The sequence below is a fragment of the Mauremys mutica genome, chromosome 9, assembly GCF_020497125.1.
Source record: "Mauremys mutica isolate MM-2020 ecotype Southern chromosome 9, ASM2049712v1, whole genome shotgun sequence".
NCBI classification, from domain to species: domain Eukaryota; kingdom Metazoa; phylum Chordata; order Testudines; family Geoemydidae; genus Mauremys; species Mauremys mutica.
In genome coordinates, this window is record NC_059080.1 from 79,002,279 (window position 1) to 79,017,448 (window position 15,170).

Genomic DNA, 15,170 nt, shown 5'->3' on the forward strand with positions numbered 1-15,170 from the left:
AACAGAAAAAAAATGAACAGTCCAGGCTCAATTTCATGCTGGTGATGATAGGCTGTTTTTTTTTCCCTCGAGGGAAGAGAATTAGAAATAAAACAAGTTACAAAGAATATTTGCTTAGCTCTGACCATTTACTTCATTCAGAATCAAGTTACATTACTAACTCTGAAACCGTGCAGCACTACTTTTTTTTTACTGTTTAAAGAAAAAAAAACACTGAAAAGTCAACATATTAACTTGTAATTTGGACACATAATTGTTCTCCTTTTTTTTACTATCATGTGAATAATCTCTCTCTGTTCCACGCTTGTGCATGCTCACTCTCTCTCACATGCCCTCCCCTACACATACACATGCTGAATATTAAGCTTCCATATAACATATATTGGGTTACACCCTCTTCTTTGTCTAAGCTAAGAAGTGCTGTGTTGTTAATCTGCACTTTCCAAAAGATATCAGCTAATTTCTTAAGTGAAAAGATATAGAACTGGTTTCTGTATTTTACCCTCAACCTGGCCAGCAAAGTTTTTCTTGCGTTTAAGTCCAGAAATATCTTCTGTATTCAAAGAAGAATTTCTTTTATCATTTAGATAATGGGTCCTATATTTCAGAGAGAAGTTAATTTGCTTCTTTTTATATTCTGTGGATTAGATGTCCCTTTACAGCACTGCCCCGGTGGGTCCGAGGCTGGTAGAATTCTTTTGGGGCAATTTGGGCAATGGTGGCCCATGTAGCATGTTCTACCCACACCTAGGACCAGGCTTACTGACAAGGGTAAAGGGAGATAGAGTCATCCATCATCCCTCCCCTTCCTAACTGCTTTGTTGACATAAGCCTGGAGCAATCCTCGCTCCTTGAGCCAAAGTACTGGAACTGTGTCTGGCCTCTGTGTGGGGATGCACAAGGTCGAAGGATTTTTGTGCCATTGTTCCCCAACTTGCATGTCTGTGTAGGGCCAGACTCAGAATGTGTTTAAGTCTACTTTTAAGTAAGGATTCTCATCCTGCTGCAAAATCCGGACCCTAACGATTGGTCATAAGCTCAGCATTATCAAAATGGCCTTTCATGGGAGCCTGCATGATATTTTTCTATGAGGTGCTTAGGTACTAGAGTGTGGCACTCTCCTTTACTGATGTGGGTTGAGCAGTATATTGTTGCCTGTGATATATGTAGGCAGCAGGGGGTGCCAGAGAGATTCCTCTGCCTCAAGCACATGCAGAAACAGGTGCTAGATGTGTAGTCATGTTGCTTAATGCGCTATTGGAAGATGCTCAAATACTAATGCGATAAGCGGTAAAAAAATGTATAGAAAATAGTATAGAAAAGCACCAAATGGGCATCACGTGGGACTGATTTTCCTCTTACACCATTGGAAATCGGGCTTCTCCAGTTTTCACCATAATCAATAGGGTTCTGCACTGTGATGCCTGGAACGGTCTGAAATTTTGATCAGAAGTGGTATTCAAAAGTTATCGCATAACAGACAAAGTTAGTTGCCACTGAGTCATGTGTGGGGCCTTGGTTCACTTCTCCAATTAAAGTCCTGATCCTGCAAGCTGCTTGAAGCATCCTGAGGATGCTCACTGCCTGCCAACTCCTACTGAATTCATCAAGCAGTGGAGATGCTACACGCTTCAGAGGACTTGGCCTTAAATTCAAATATTCGAGAAACTCCCAGCTGTGCTCCCTCCACATTCCCCCAAGTGTGCTGGAAGTGAGGAAATTAACTATGTTTCCTTAATTTCTACTTTTTGTCATTGTTATAACATATTCTGAAGATGTTTTAAGGGACAATATATCCTTAACCATGACCCTATCTTAAACACTTTTGTCTGGGAATTTGTACACTACTGTGGGCATATTGTTTATGCATGGCTGCTGGTTATACTCATAAATTATGTTCCTTACAGCAAACGATTTAACAAGGCCATGTCATTGCTTTTAGTACCATGACAACAGAGCATCAGGAAATGGAAAGAGGCTCTGGGGGTTGAGAAATTTGTGGTAGCAGAAATGTTAATTTAAAAATACTTTTGGTATGCCTCGTCCCTTCACTGCTAACACTGTCCAATGATAAATGAAAGAAAAATGCATATTATTATATAACAGTTTATAAGCATTAAAACTTACAGCACTAGAATTTGATTTGTTTTTCAAGGAAGATATTAGCAAGAATATCCTGAAGTCAACTTTCAATGAGATAATCTGTCATATAGACATCATTCTGTGGTACAACAATCCTAGCAGACAAGTAATTTTTTGAAACACGTGAGTGATAACAAATAGGTAGGTTGGAAAATGCTATGACACAGAGACAATGAGTTCGTGTTACATGAGTAGTGATGTAAATTAGCAGCCAGGTAAGGAAGAGAAATTACAGCAATTTTTTTGTTGCTCACAGAAACTGAATACACAATACTTAAAGACCATGAAATTACAGTTAGGGATTATGTCAAGCAAAGAAATGTTTAAAGAATTGAAGCTTTTGATTTGTTTTGTGCATTTCATAATGATGGAATATTGAAAGAGTATAATTTTATGCTGTCATTTAGGAGGCACACAATAGAATTAGGGATGTTGGAGGTGACAGACAAACTGTATCGCAGGTATGTTGAGCTTTCTAGCCCTCTCTGGCCAAGTAACCTTCGGAGATGGATTTAGAGGTATCACCTATTTGGCTTTCATCAGAGTCAACTTGTGATGATAGTTGCTACTGCTGATTTGTGAGGCAACAAAAATAATAATCAAAAAAAGATGTGGGAGAATATAAGCCACTTACAGAATGAAGAAAAATGAAAGCAGGCCCTGGATGTTTTTCGCCTTCCTCTGCAGCATGGGGCATGGGTCACTTGCTGGAGGATTCTCTGCAGCTTGAGGTCTTCAAACCACAATTTGAGGACTTCAATAACTCAGACATAGGGTTAGGGGTTTGTTATAGAAGTGGATGAGTGAGATTCTGTGGCCTGCATTGTGCAGGAGGTAAGACTAGATGATCATAATGGTCCCTTCTGACCTTAAAGTCTATGAGTCTATGAATCTATAATGTGACCTTGTTTTGATGCTGTTGACCTTTTTCTGTTTAATTTGGACTTTTGAATTGGTACTTCTTGAACTGGCTTAAATCTTATTGTCTTCAGCATACTTTGTGTTTCCCTACAGAATTTTTCAGTTTTATTGGGATGTGCCATGCTCTGTTTTAGGTTCTATTTTGTTCAGAATTTAAAATTTTTTTTAGAGTTTTCAGTATCATGTATGTGTAGATAATATCCAGTTATACTGTTCATACTGTACAAACTCTATAAGTATCAGAGGGGTAGCCGTGTTAGTCTGGATCTGTAAAAGCAACAAAGAATCCTGTGGCACCTTATAGACTAACAGACGTTTTGCAGCATGAGCTTTCGTGGGTGCCTGGGTATAAGGAAGATTATTCTTATGTATTATATTTGTGTGACTCAATCACATTTTCTTAACAAAATCAATAATGAGTTACTCCCCAGAAATAAGATTGCAAATATCATTTTTATTAGCTATCTTTGGTAGTTCTTTCTGTATTCCAGATATTGCTTATGATCTTGGAGTCGTCATCCTGGTCCATGGCTAGGGCTCCTATATTCTACAGTGATACTACTACTAATAATAAACAGAATTGTAATGCTACTGCCAGGTATCAATGACAGTATTTAGGGTCAGACCTATGACTTCTGTAGGGGGGGATCCTTGCTAAAATAAATAAAGTAAATCAAGCCCCCTCCTAAAAACTTTCTCCTTAGCTTTAGGTACTTGCAATTTAAATCTTTTGGTCACCTTACCAGGTGTTTCCTGGGAATATAAAACCACCATTACCTTTTATTTGGGAAAACATAATTACTGTATATTTACATTAAAAAAATAGCAAAACCCCAGCAATGTGTTGGGCTATAACCAACCCCACACTCCTAATTATTAATTGCCCAACTACTGAGGCCCAGAATTCTTATTCAGAAGACAACCCCACATACCTGAAACTTCATTCATGAATTCAATGGTGGTCAAGTAGGCATCATGGGGTGGTTGCCCTCTGGTAGTTGTCAGCGAATCTTGTACCACTAAGTCCTGCTCTGACTTGCGGCTGCCCATTCTGTTCTCAGAAAGTCAGCTGCACCAGCAACTGGGTCCAGTCCCACAAAGTCAACTCTGCTGCCGTCAGTCCAGTCACACAAGGTCAGCTATGCACAGGGATCAGAATCTCTGGTTAGGAAATGCAGAGCAACTCAGGACCCAGGGTGGAGCCCTGCAGGTCTCATAGTTGAATATGGGTTCCTTTCTCAGCCAGAGTGCACTACCTATCAGCTCAGGGTGACCAGTGAAGGGTATGTATTACACAATGCATGTACCCTTTCATAAATACATTCGCATTACCAAATTATTATCATTCATAAAATCAGAACATAAACTCCAGATCATGCAACACAACACACTATATGCAACGGTAGGTAGGCAACATTGTATTTTATAAAAATAATACCTGCCAAGAGCTTGACTTTCTTATATGGGGCGAGGGGAATGTAGACCTGGCCTTCTAACCCTGGGATTTACAAAAAAGATTGACATCCCCTGAAATCTAATCTTTGAGGTTTGACCAAGTGGTTTATAGACTGAACATCTCAGTCTCTTTAGATCCATGAGATGGAACAAACCTGAGGGTATCAATATAATATGTAATATCAGTTTGCTTTTGTACATCTCACTAACTGTTGAGTTCACAAATATTTGCTTTACATGTTGTTGTGTTCATATAAAAAGATCATACTCACATGACTGTTAAAGCATAGTCACATGACTTTTAAAAAACACCCTATCGGTTTCTCCCTTACTCCCTTTCCCTCACAGTATTAATTATTAATGACATTTGCATGAAAAAAGGATTGTTCTTGGTCAGGAGTTGCTTTTGCTGATTTTTGTTTTGTTTTTCATTTTGTTTTGTTTTGGCCTTCTGAAATCATGCTCCTATGTTTGTGATACAATATCTCCACAGCAACAGGTCACAAACAGAGTACTATGACTTCAAGTGAGGAACATGTAGAAATCACTGATGGGCTGCCAAGCAACAAAGATTTTGTTTCAATATGAACACAAGGCCAAATGTGAAGCTCTTGATTGGGATTTAGTCAGTCCTTTTTCTGGTGAATTTCCATTGAAGACATTGTAAGTCTGCTTGGGTAAGAAATGCTATGCCAGCAGTACCAAATCCTGACTTCTGTGAAATGAATTAAATCCCATAAACCCTGACTAAACGTGATCTGTGGAAGAAGAAAAATCAGGTGCAGAACACTCCTGAAAAATATTCAGTAAGGGCTAAATTCTGAAACCCTACTCAGCGCCTCATTGTTCTCTCCCCATTTGTGCTTGGAGGTGAAAATTACTCCACAATAGTACAGGATAGCTATTAATTACATTCTTCTTAAGAAATGAATGTAACATATCTAAATAGGCGCATGCACGTATACATTGAGGAAGGGGGGCGAGAGAGCAATGTTTGTTTTAAATAAGGATCTTCAGGATCCAGTCAGAAGACGTGACTTAAACAGATTCATGATCTAAAAGAAATTTTGTCCCTTACAATGACTGCATGAAATAGATAGGGTTGTGTTTCGTTAAAAGACTGTAGCATGAGACGTGGCATGAGGCATGGACAGAACAGACAGGAGAACTTTGTCATATCTTTTTAAAACAGAGATGCATGATTAGATTGGATTAGTGTGTCAGAATATAAAAGTTGTTCACCTTGCTGGAGCTGCAGTTTGTGGGACAGATGGCATTTCTCTCCCCTCTCTTCCTCTCCCTCCTCCCACCAGCCCATTCCCTCTATTTCTCCTTGCAGTTATCTCATGGGCTATAATTTGCGCACCACTACATTGTCTTTTCATTTTGTAGCTGACAATCTAGTATCAAAGAGCTTTAAAATCTTTGGGTCTAGGATATGTCTACACTCACAGTTGTACTGGTTTAACTAAATTGGTTTAGAAACTGAATTAAATTCAGGAGTTGCGGGGTGCCATTTAAAGTGTGGGTGTGTGTGGTTGGGGGATCATAGATTTGCTCCATACAGTACACTGCCCCCACCAGTCTGATCCTCTTCTTCTACTCTCAGGTGACCCCCCCCCCATCAATAGTCTGATGACTCTGTGCCCCGCCTCCCCATGCGCACACAGGTGGCAGTGCTGGTGATGGGAGTTAGGAGTAGTTCAAGGCCTCTTTCCCTCTTACCTTCCCATGAGGCCCTACACCCACCTTGTCCCAGGAGCCTCCCTCAGCCCTTGAGGTAGAGGAAGCCTCCCTGCGATCATTGACACACAAGCCCCTGCCTTTCCTCCATGGGTCACTACCCCTACCCTACCCTACCCTCTCCTGTGTTTAGGACTGATTTGTTTGCCAACTTCTGCTGGGTGGGGTTATGGGGTTTGGATCACGTGTTAATAGCGTCATACAGGGGAATCTTGCAACTCCATTTATGCTCTTTCCATGCATATTTTATCAGGGTAATACTGACTAGAAAATTATGAGTTGTCAAATGATACAAGGCATACCCTGTACAAAGATTATTACAGTAGTATGTAGGGTGTGAAATGAATATAGGGGTGTATTCCATCACAATTTCACTGGTATAATCCCTCATGTGGGTAGTGTTATTCCAGAATAAGAATGTCCACAGGGAAGGTTACACTGGTATAACTATAGTGGTATAATTTTAGAGGTAGCTGTACCAGGAAATTCCCCTGTGTAGACAAACCGTTTAGTTAAATCACAGGGCCTTGTGTGTAGTCAAGGCCCTAATCTTGCTGACTTTCCCCCACACATAAACTTTTCTCATGCGTGAAATGTTGTTGAAGTTCATGGCACTATTTTCATTAGTAAGTTTTACTCTTGTGATAAGGTTTGCAGGGTCAGCCTCTTTGTTTTCTTAAGTAATTAGCAGTCGATAACCCAATTTGTGTTCTGGAATTGCTGTTTTTATTACTTTATTTTATGGATACCCTTCTAGGATATAGTCTCATGAGGGTTGCAGAATTTAACAAGCACATCTAGAAACTCTGTTGATTCAATGCTGGGTTTTGGTATGAACTGTATATGGAGAAAATACCAAGGATTAAAGGGGTCTTTAATTTCCAGCCTGAGATCCTTGTTGTGCCTCCCTTTGTTAGATTAAAATCAGATAAATGTGGGCCTTATTTCTAATTTGAATTTTTAACAGTGAGGGTGATTAACCATTTGAACAAGCTCCGAAGGGAAGTGGTGGATTCTCAAGTTCTTGAAGTCTGCAGATCTAAACTCCTGTAGATGCAATTCTGAAAAGATATGCTTTGGTCAAACACAAGTTATTGGGATCAATAGAGGAGTAAATGGATTAAGTTCTATGGCCTGTTATACGCAGTAGGACAGACTAGTTGAACTAGATGGTCCTTTCTGGCTTTAAATCTGTTAATCTATGTGGACATCTACTTCCTGGAACTGATTTTCTTAAACTCCTACTTTTCAGAAAATTGCCAGCAAGACAAGCCAATTGGAGTAACTGGAAGATAATTTATACGGGAGGGAAAATCTAGACGGGCTGACTCTTCAGTGGTTGCACCCTGCTTGAGTTTTACACTTGAATTAGAGCTGGGTGAAAAAAATTTGCGCAAAACTTTTTCTCCCCACAAACTAAAAACAAAATATTGTTTACTTGATCAGTTTGCCAAAAAAAGAGGGGGGAAATTGTTTTTGGTTGACCAAACTGAATTTTATCAATTCGGCCACTGAATTGAAAAATAAGTTATTAACACAGCTCTATTTGTAGACAAAATCCATGCTGAAAAATGATGCATACAGTAAGTTATGTTAGTGCATGCTCCTTGAAAACCATGGGAATACCTGTGTTAGGAGTGGCTTTGAACCTCTGTGCTGGCATACCTTACTTATCAAGGCAATGTGTAGTACCTTAATCACAGGGGAAAGATAAGAGTGTACTGAACCAGACAGTAGTGATCGGGCGGGGGGGGGGGGGAGAAAATCTCAAACTTGGTGGCCTACTTATCTTTCAGTGATTGTAAGGTAAAAGATTAGACATGAACATGTCATCTTTGGAACTGTCCTTTGAGATAAGAGCAGCATGCTGAGACGCTGACATACATCAGCTGCCCAGACCCCTTTGCAAGCAACTCCAGGTATCTAAGATTCTTTGTCATTGCAGATCAGTCCAGTTTGCCTCTTAAGCAGTTCAGCCTGACTATACAGCTTTCTAGGATTTGCCTACTCCAGCGGGCTGCATATATTTTCACCTTGATAGGGCCCTTCATTAGTAGTATAGAGAGGTATAAAAGGAGAGCTTAATTCAGAAAAAAAAGGAACCCCTCCATATTTAATTATAGAGTCAAACCCTAAACTCACAGTATGACTCTCTTCCAAAGTCTGTACTGTAGGGCAGATCCTCAGCTTGTATAAATCGGCCTAATTACACCAGCTATGGAGCTGGCTAAATAATTCTGAATAGTGCTGCCTTTCATTAACTCCTTTTATACCAGGCCTGTTAGAATACCCAGGGATTATCCTCTTTGAATCTGATCCTGACCACTGAAGACTTTCATTGACATCTGCGAGCTTTGGATCAGGCCCTTAAAAGCAAATCCAATATTCCTAGTGGAATGGGGAGGTACAGAGGGTCACATTTTCTGCTGATATAACTGCATTGAAGTCAGTGGAGTTATGCTAGCAAAAAAATTGGCCAAGAGCATCTATCTAACTATGTCACTGTTCACAAGAGCACAGTGACAGAAATAGGAAGCATGGCCAAAGATACTTTAACAGTTAAATTAATCAAGCTTTTAGTGATATAAATATAAAACGATACAGGGTATATTGTGTTTTTCATGCAAGTCAATACCCTCTTCTTGTTCAAATACATCCTAACAATCCCCTTTTGAAAAGTACATGAATAATAAAATTTAAGTAATAATAATAATTTAAAATAAAACAAAACCCATCTGCCCCTCCCCCACCATCTACATTATTTCCTCTTAGGACTTTTCAATGTGGTCTGTTTTTTTAGACTGCAAGCTTTTGGGACAGCCTTTATCTTTGTGCTTTGTACTGTTTTTAGCCCATTCACAAAATCAATAATAACAAGGGATCTCAAGTGTTTCACTTAAATGATTATGTCTCACAACTTAAATAGGAAATATTTAACATCATCCCTTGTAAACAGCAGTAAACGGAGGCAGACAGAAGTTTTCTGACTTGCCCGAGAGCACAAAGTGTGGCAGAGCAAGGAGCAAAAGCCATGGCTGCTGACTCAGATCCAAGCTCTGACCATTAAACCACATTGCCACTCAAACATCTTTTTAATCAAGCTTCTTTAAAAGGTCCTAACATATAGCTTTAATAATATTTTTTGTTTGGCTTTGTAACTGGATGGATGCCAGTTTGTAAAGCATCACCTGATTTTCAACAGTGAAATAGAAAAACTGTGTAATACTAGATGCCAACAATCTAGTACTTTGAACCTCCCACCTCCTGAAGAAACCATTGTCTTGGACACCTAATCCTTTCGGAATTTACAGTTAAACCCCTCTACCTGTGAAATAAGAGCAAACATTTATTATAAATACATTGTATGAAGAAGCCTATTTATTTCTACTGTACATATAATTTCTTGATAACAGGTACCTGAAGTAAGGCATTCCTAGCACTCAAAATATTCGGTGAAAGCTTCAAACCATCTGCAAGGGTTAAAATAAAGCTTATTTTCTTCAAGTAAATGGGCCCTCATGGAGTTCTGTTGAAGGCGATTCGTCCCTGATTTCTCTTCTCCTGTTCTCCTTTGGAGACTCTCCTTTGGAAACTTTCCCTTGGATATCCCCAAATACCCACCCAGGCTGTTTCCACGGCACGGTGGGGATTTGCACAAATCATAATTAGTTAGTAACAACGTGGATATGCTTCCTGACCCCTTCCCCATGTGCAACCCCCAAGGCGCTGCTTCTATGAGCGCCAGAGAAAGAGGGAAATGATGCGGCAGAAGTGGCATGTCTTATAGCCCATGTTTTTGGCCCTATATCTTGGATCTCAGTTGTGCTGGTTATGAATGACTAAATCTGGTATCTTATATGAATGACTAAATGAGTAACTCTGCGGGAGTTACTAATTGCACTAGTGTAACTGAGGAGCATTTGCCATATCCACAGTGAAGAAGTCCTGCAGGCTACTTACCCTTGTCAGTTACTGGAATGTTTTATGCAATGCTACATCAGTCTGGAACTCTGTACATACACTTTGCTGTAGCCAATACTGCAGAGTCCTGTAGCTAAATACATGGATGAACTGACTTCTTCTAATCACAGAGACTGCATTTAGTGATCCCTTGTAGCAACATGATTCTTTATTGCAGCTAAACCCAATTTTTTTTAAAAAAAGAACAGATTTCAATCAACACATTCTGCAGGAGATCAGGTTTTGGTATGTGGGCACATGTCTGCATGGCGGGAAAAATTTGAACTATATTATGGATTTTCATTCTGAATATTCCTTTTATTATGGTATCTTATATCCCCGATGGTCAAGCGGGGAGCTCATGTGCAGGAGCCTTCATGTAACAAACCAGCATTCTGATATGGGAGGGCTAGGGAGAGAGACACACAGAAATCTGAAGAAAGAACAGGTCCTTATACTGCTACTAAAGAAATAAAAATAAAGCACCTTTGTGACCTGGCATGCTTGAAGGAGGACAGCTAGGCATCTGTTTCCTTCTCTTCCATCTCCATAATAGCCTTGCCTCCCTTTCTAGTTTATTGCTTAGGTATTTACACTCTGCTCACCTCCATGGTATCTGTGGATGGGGTGAAGGAACTTCAGCTGGTGTCCCGTTTGCCTGACGCAGGTGATGGCTCTGTTTTGGAGTTACGTTCCCAGTGCACAGCCCCTTATATTCAGCTGTGGAGACCAAGCATGTGCCAGGTCTTCCAGTCATTGTGTTCAAGAGCCTGTAGGCAGAGGCTATGGTTTGGCAGCCACATAGTTGTTATGTAGTTGGCTATGATGATGATTGATGTATTTGTATGATAGCAATTAAGGAGTCCCAGCCAAAGGCTCCATTGTACTATTGTACTAGGCACTGTACAAATCCTTAATTAGAGACAGTCCCATCATGAGCCAGTGTAATTAGGAAAGATTAGCAAAGTGAGTGAGTTTTATTATCCCCATTTTATGTTACAATGAGGAACAGAGAGATTTGACCTGCCCAAGGTCACATTGGAAGTTTGTGGCAGAGGCAGGAATTGAACCAGATGTCTCAGTCTAGCACCTTAACCACAAGACCATTCTTCTGTGTTTGTGGGAAGTGTTTTCAACCTCAGGTTATGGAATATTAGGGTTGGAAGGGACCTCAGGAGGTCATCTAGTCCAACCCCCTGCTCAAAGCAGGACCAATCCCCAGATTTTTACCCCAGTTCCCCAAATGGCCCTCTCAAGGATTGAACTCACAATCCTGGGTTTAGCAGGCCAATGCTCAAACCACTGAGCTATCCCTCCCCCACCATAAGCATATGTGTAGTGCTGAGCATCTTCAGAGCTATGCTAGGATGCAAAGATCCAGCCACCGCTACACTCTAATGCAGAATGCAACAGGATGAGAATTTGGCAGCTGTGTTGCCATCTGCAAACCAATCACCCTCACTTTCACCTTACCCTACAAGGCCATAAGTCCCTCCTACTGGATGGGAGAATGTTGAGGAAATTTAGCAAGGAGAACCACACAAAATTCCCAATGGAGTGGTCCTTCCTCACTCCCCTCACTCCAGATTTTTCCACAGGAGGCCAACATCTGGCTCTGTCATTGTTTATTGTACTCTGTATTCTTGCTCTGGAACTCAGCAGAACATCATCATTTTAGGTAACATCCCCTTGCACTTGGAGTTTAATTTAAAAGTCTGTAGTTTTATAAACCTACTTAGTGCCAAAGACATTAGATTGCCTGTACATATTATTTCCCCTTTATAAGTAAACAATAAATATTTGCATACGTTTACAAAGAAACAATAGTTTTCACATCACTCCATATTTTTTAGACTGAACAGTGAAAGCATTAATTTTGTTAACTCCAATAATTCATTAGGTTGCTGTCCATCTATTTGTAAAAGTCTTGCAGAATTAGGGTGACCAGATGTCCCGATTGTATAGGCACAGTCCTGATTTGGGGGGCTTTTTCTTATATAGGCACCTATTACCCCTCGCCCCCATCCCGATTTTTTACACTTGCTATCTGATCACCCTATGTAGAATTCAAGAAGTGAATTCATAAGAGTGATGATCAGTTTATTCAGCTAATTTTATAACGTCTCAAATATGGCTGCTATACAAATGTTTCCACTGGAAGTAAGCTGTCATTTGTGCAGGGAGCCCAAAGACTATAGTAGCTGTAATACAAATAACAAAAGAGGTTTTAATATAGCTTGCCTGCAAAAGTCTGTCATATTTAAGGCTTTGCACCTGCCCTGTGATGTTGGTGGCTGAAGTAGATAGTAGCAGTTTCAGTTTTGCAAGGCTTTATCGGTTGCTAACAGACAGCTCTTCAAGAGGAAGGAAGTACCAGACCTGAGGACAAAAAACAAACAACCCCCCACCATCACCACCAAGTTTCCAGGAACACTTGTTGATCTTCTTGCCAGGCAGGGCAAGTCTGTCTTTTAGACCAGATGTTAGTCGTGAGATTAGCAGTTAGGCTAGACACTAAACATTTTTAATTGGTAGATTTTAAAACACAAGACCAAGAGATCGTTCTTTTAATGTGAACTGTACATGTTAAGTTACAGTAGCTGCTTTAATTAGGGATGTGGCTTTAAATACAAAAGTACTTCCTCTAGTGTCTTTTTTTTTTAATAGCTGGAAGTAATTTTTGGGTCTTTAAAAAACACATATGCAAACCACAGCCAGTTGCCATGGTTACTACTGTATGCTAATGTGAATAGCTTATTTCACATTCTTAAACCTATAGGATTGGGGAAGCATAATTATTCTGGTCTTTCACTATTTCCCCTTTAGCTAGGCCACCATCCTTCTACTGCGAAGAAAGAATGTTGTAATTAGCCCAGAGTGCACAGCAGAACAGAGCTCTTCGAGGTGGTTGTGGCTGTGTCACTGTATTATTTAAGCAGCTTTAAGACCTAACCTACACTTGAGGCAAAACAGGTAAGAACTGAGCTCTCCCATGCTTGTTTGCTTGTGTAAGTTGACATTAGAATTATGGAAAACTCTACTAAGCTTTAGTAAGTAATTCTGGAAGTAAGTAATTCTGGACTGTTTGTATTGACTGGAACTTTGTCATTTCGCAACTTGGTGATTTATATTAACTGACTGAAGATTTTAATAATAATATATTAGAGACAAGAAATTGGCACTATCTGTTTGGAAAGGAAACTTTTTTTGATGTGAAAACTATAACTAACTATATACTTATATTAATTTTTATATCAGAACTGAAAATTTTACTTGTGGATAATCTGTTTAAATTATATTTTCCAAACACTATTTGCAAATGAAGTCCTGCTCTTGTCATTTAATTCCTGTGGGCAAAACCGGGCACCCATGCAGAATCCATTTGGGGTTCTGGACAGGCATAGGGGCCGCCTGCATGATCTGACTGAAGGATCCCGGCTTAAAACAAACAAGCAAGAGACCATTTTGGTGGCTTTTTCACTGAGCATTATTTTTGTCTCCCTTGTATCTTACTTTTCTCAAACTCTCCAAGCAGTGTTCTGATGTGTTTAAACCGATGTGCTGACTGTTTCACAATTGTTTCCACTTTTACTACTTAGTAGTAGTATTTGGAGTATAGTTTTATATTTAGGATGGGAACATAGCTGCCTTGAGGTATTATTATAGGGTTATTTTATTCCTCCTTTTCATAATGGGGCTAAATCCTGTTCACCATTCCTTTTGACCCTAATGATTAAGTGGCAGGAATAAGGTAAGCGGGAGTTGGTATGAGATGTAGATACTGTTCCAAGTACATTTGTAAAATCTAACATAAATTAAAAAGACATTAAACCCTTGGCACCTGAGCTCCTGATTTCCTGGTATGAAATATTTCACTGCCAATGAATGTCCCACCAGTGTTTGGTGATTAAATACTGTGTTGGGATGAAGCCAGAGTCCACCTGGGCTGAACTCTTGCACTTCTCATGATGGGAAGTCAAACTAAATGGAAGTGGACCCCCTGTTTCTGACAGCTGAATTCCAGCACTAATTAAAGAATAATAAAGAAATCACCTTCCCAGAGAACCCAAGGGATATAGTATATAGCATAATTATGCACTATAATATTGACAGGGTGCACTTTGCTCATTTATATGCTTGTAGACTAGTGGACATTTATCTAAATATTTTACTACTTTAAAAAAAATTAATTACTGTTTTCCACCAGTCACTTGCAGATGCAGTTTATGTCATTTAAATATCTAAGAATCTGCTTTATGGGTGCTGGTCAGACATTGCTGAACATCAAATCTTAATTGTCATAGTTAACTCTTTAAGCTGAATATGTTTGTAAAGAGATAATCAGTGTAGACACCTGAGCACAGGCATCATGTAAGAGAAACATGGGCAATGAAGCATTTAAATTGTAAACTCTTTGGAATAGGAACCTTGTCTTCATAATTGTCTTTCTGAAGCTCCTAGTATTCTGTTGTAGAATAAAAAGTAAAGAATTAAAAATGAGGTGAGTCATGTGTTCTTATACCAGTTTGTAATAAAAGTGTGCAGGACTGCACTGAAGTAGACCGAGAGACAGGAGTGGAAGAAGGACACAAAGGAGGTGGTTAGTCATCATGGGGCATTAAAGGGGAGTGAGCAAAAAGACACATGAGTAGAGAGGTAAATTGGAGCAGAATAATTGCCAACTTTAGAGATGTTGGCAATAAGATAAATAGCTGGGTATACCCATCTTAGTTACATCTAACAGCTAGATATTTCTTGATTTATATTAATATGTAGATGAAACAACAAATGACAGTCAAATGTTCTACCCAGATTTCATATTGTAGAAATGGGAGCAATTAGTTTACTTCAAAATAATGCATCCAAAAGGAGAGAAAACTGCCTCCGTTTCTAGACAAAGGGTAATTATGATATATTAAAAAAATAGTGCACAGATCTAAATTAAGTTT

At 39.5% G+C, this 15,170-nt stretch overlaps 1 protein-coding gene across 3 annotated transcripts in view; it reads left to right on the top strand.

Annotated features, from left to right (window-relative positions):
- The window catches only part of MBNL1 (muscleblind like splicing regulator 1), a 234,816-nt gene that overhangs the window by 23,108 nt on the left and 196,538 nt on the right, over window positions 1-15,170 (top strand). For 2 of the 3 annotated variants that reach the window (XM_045029488.1, XM_045029500.1), the window contains exon 3: window positions 13,048-13,194. The exons of the other annotated variant lie outside the window; for it this stretch is intronic. The gene's annotated coding sequence lies outside the window, so the exon portion shown is untranslated. The remainder of the gene's footprint in view (window positions 1-13,047; window positions 13,195-15,170) is intronic. 3 annotated transcript variants of the gene reach the window in all.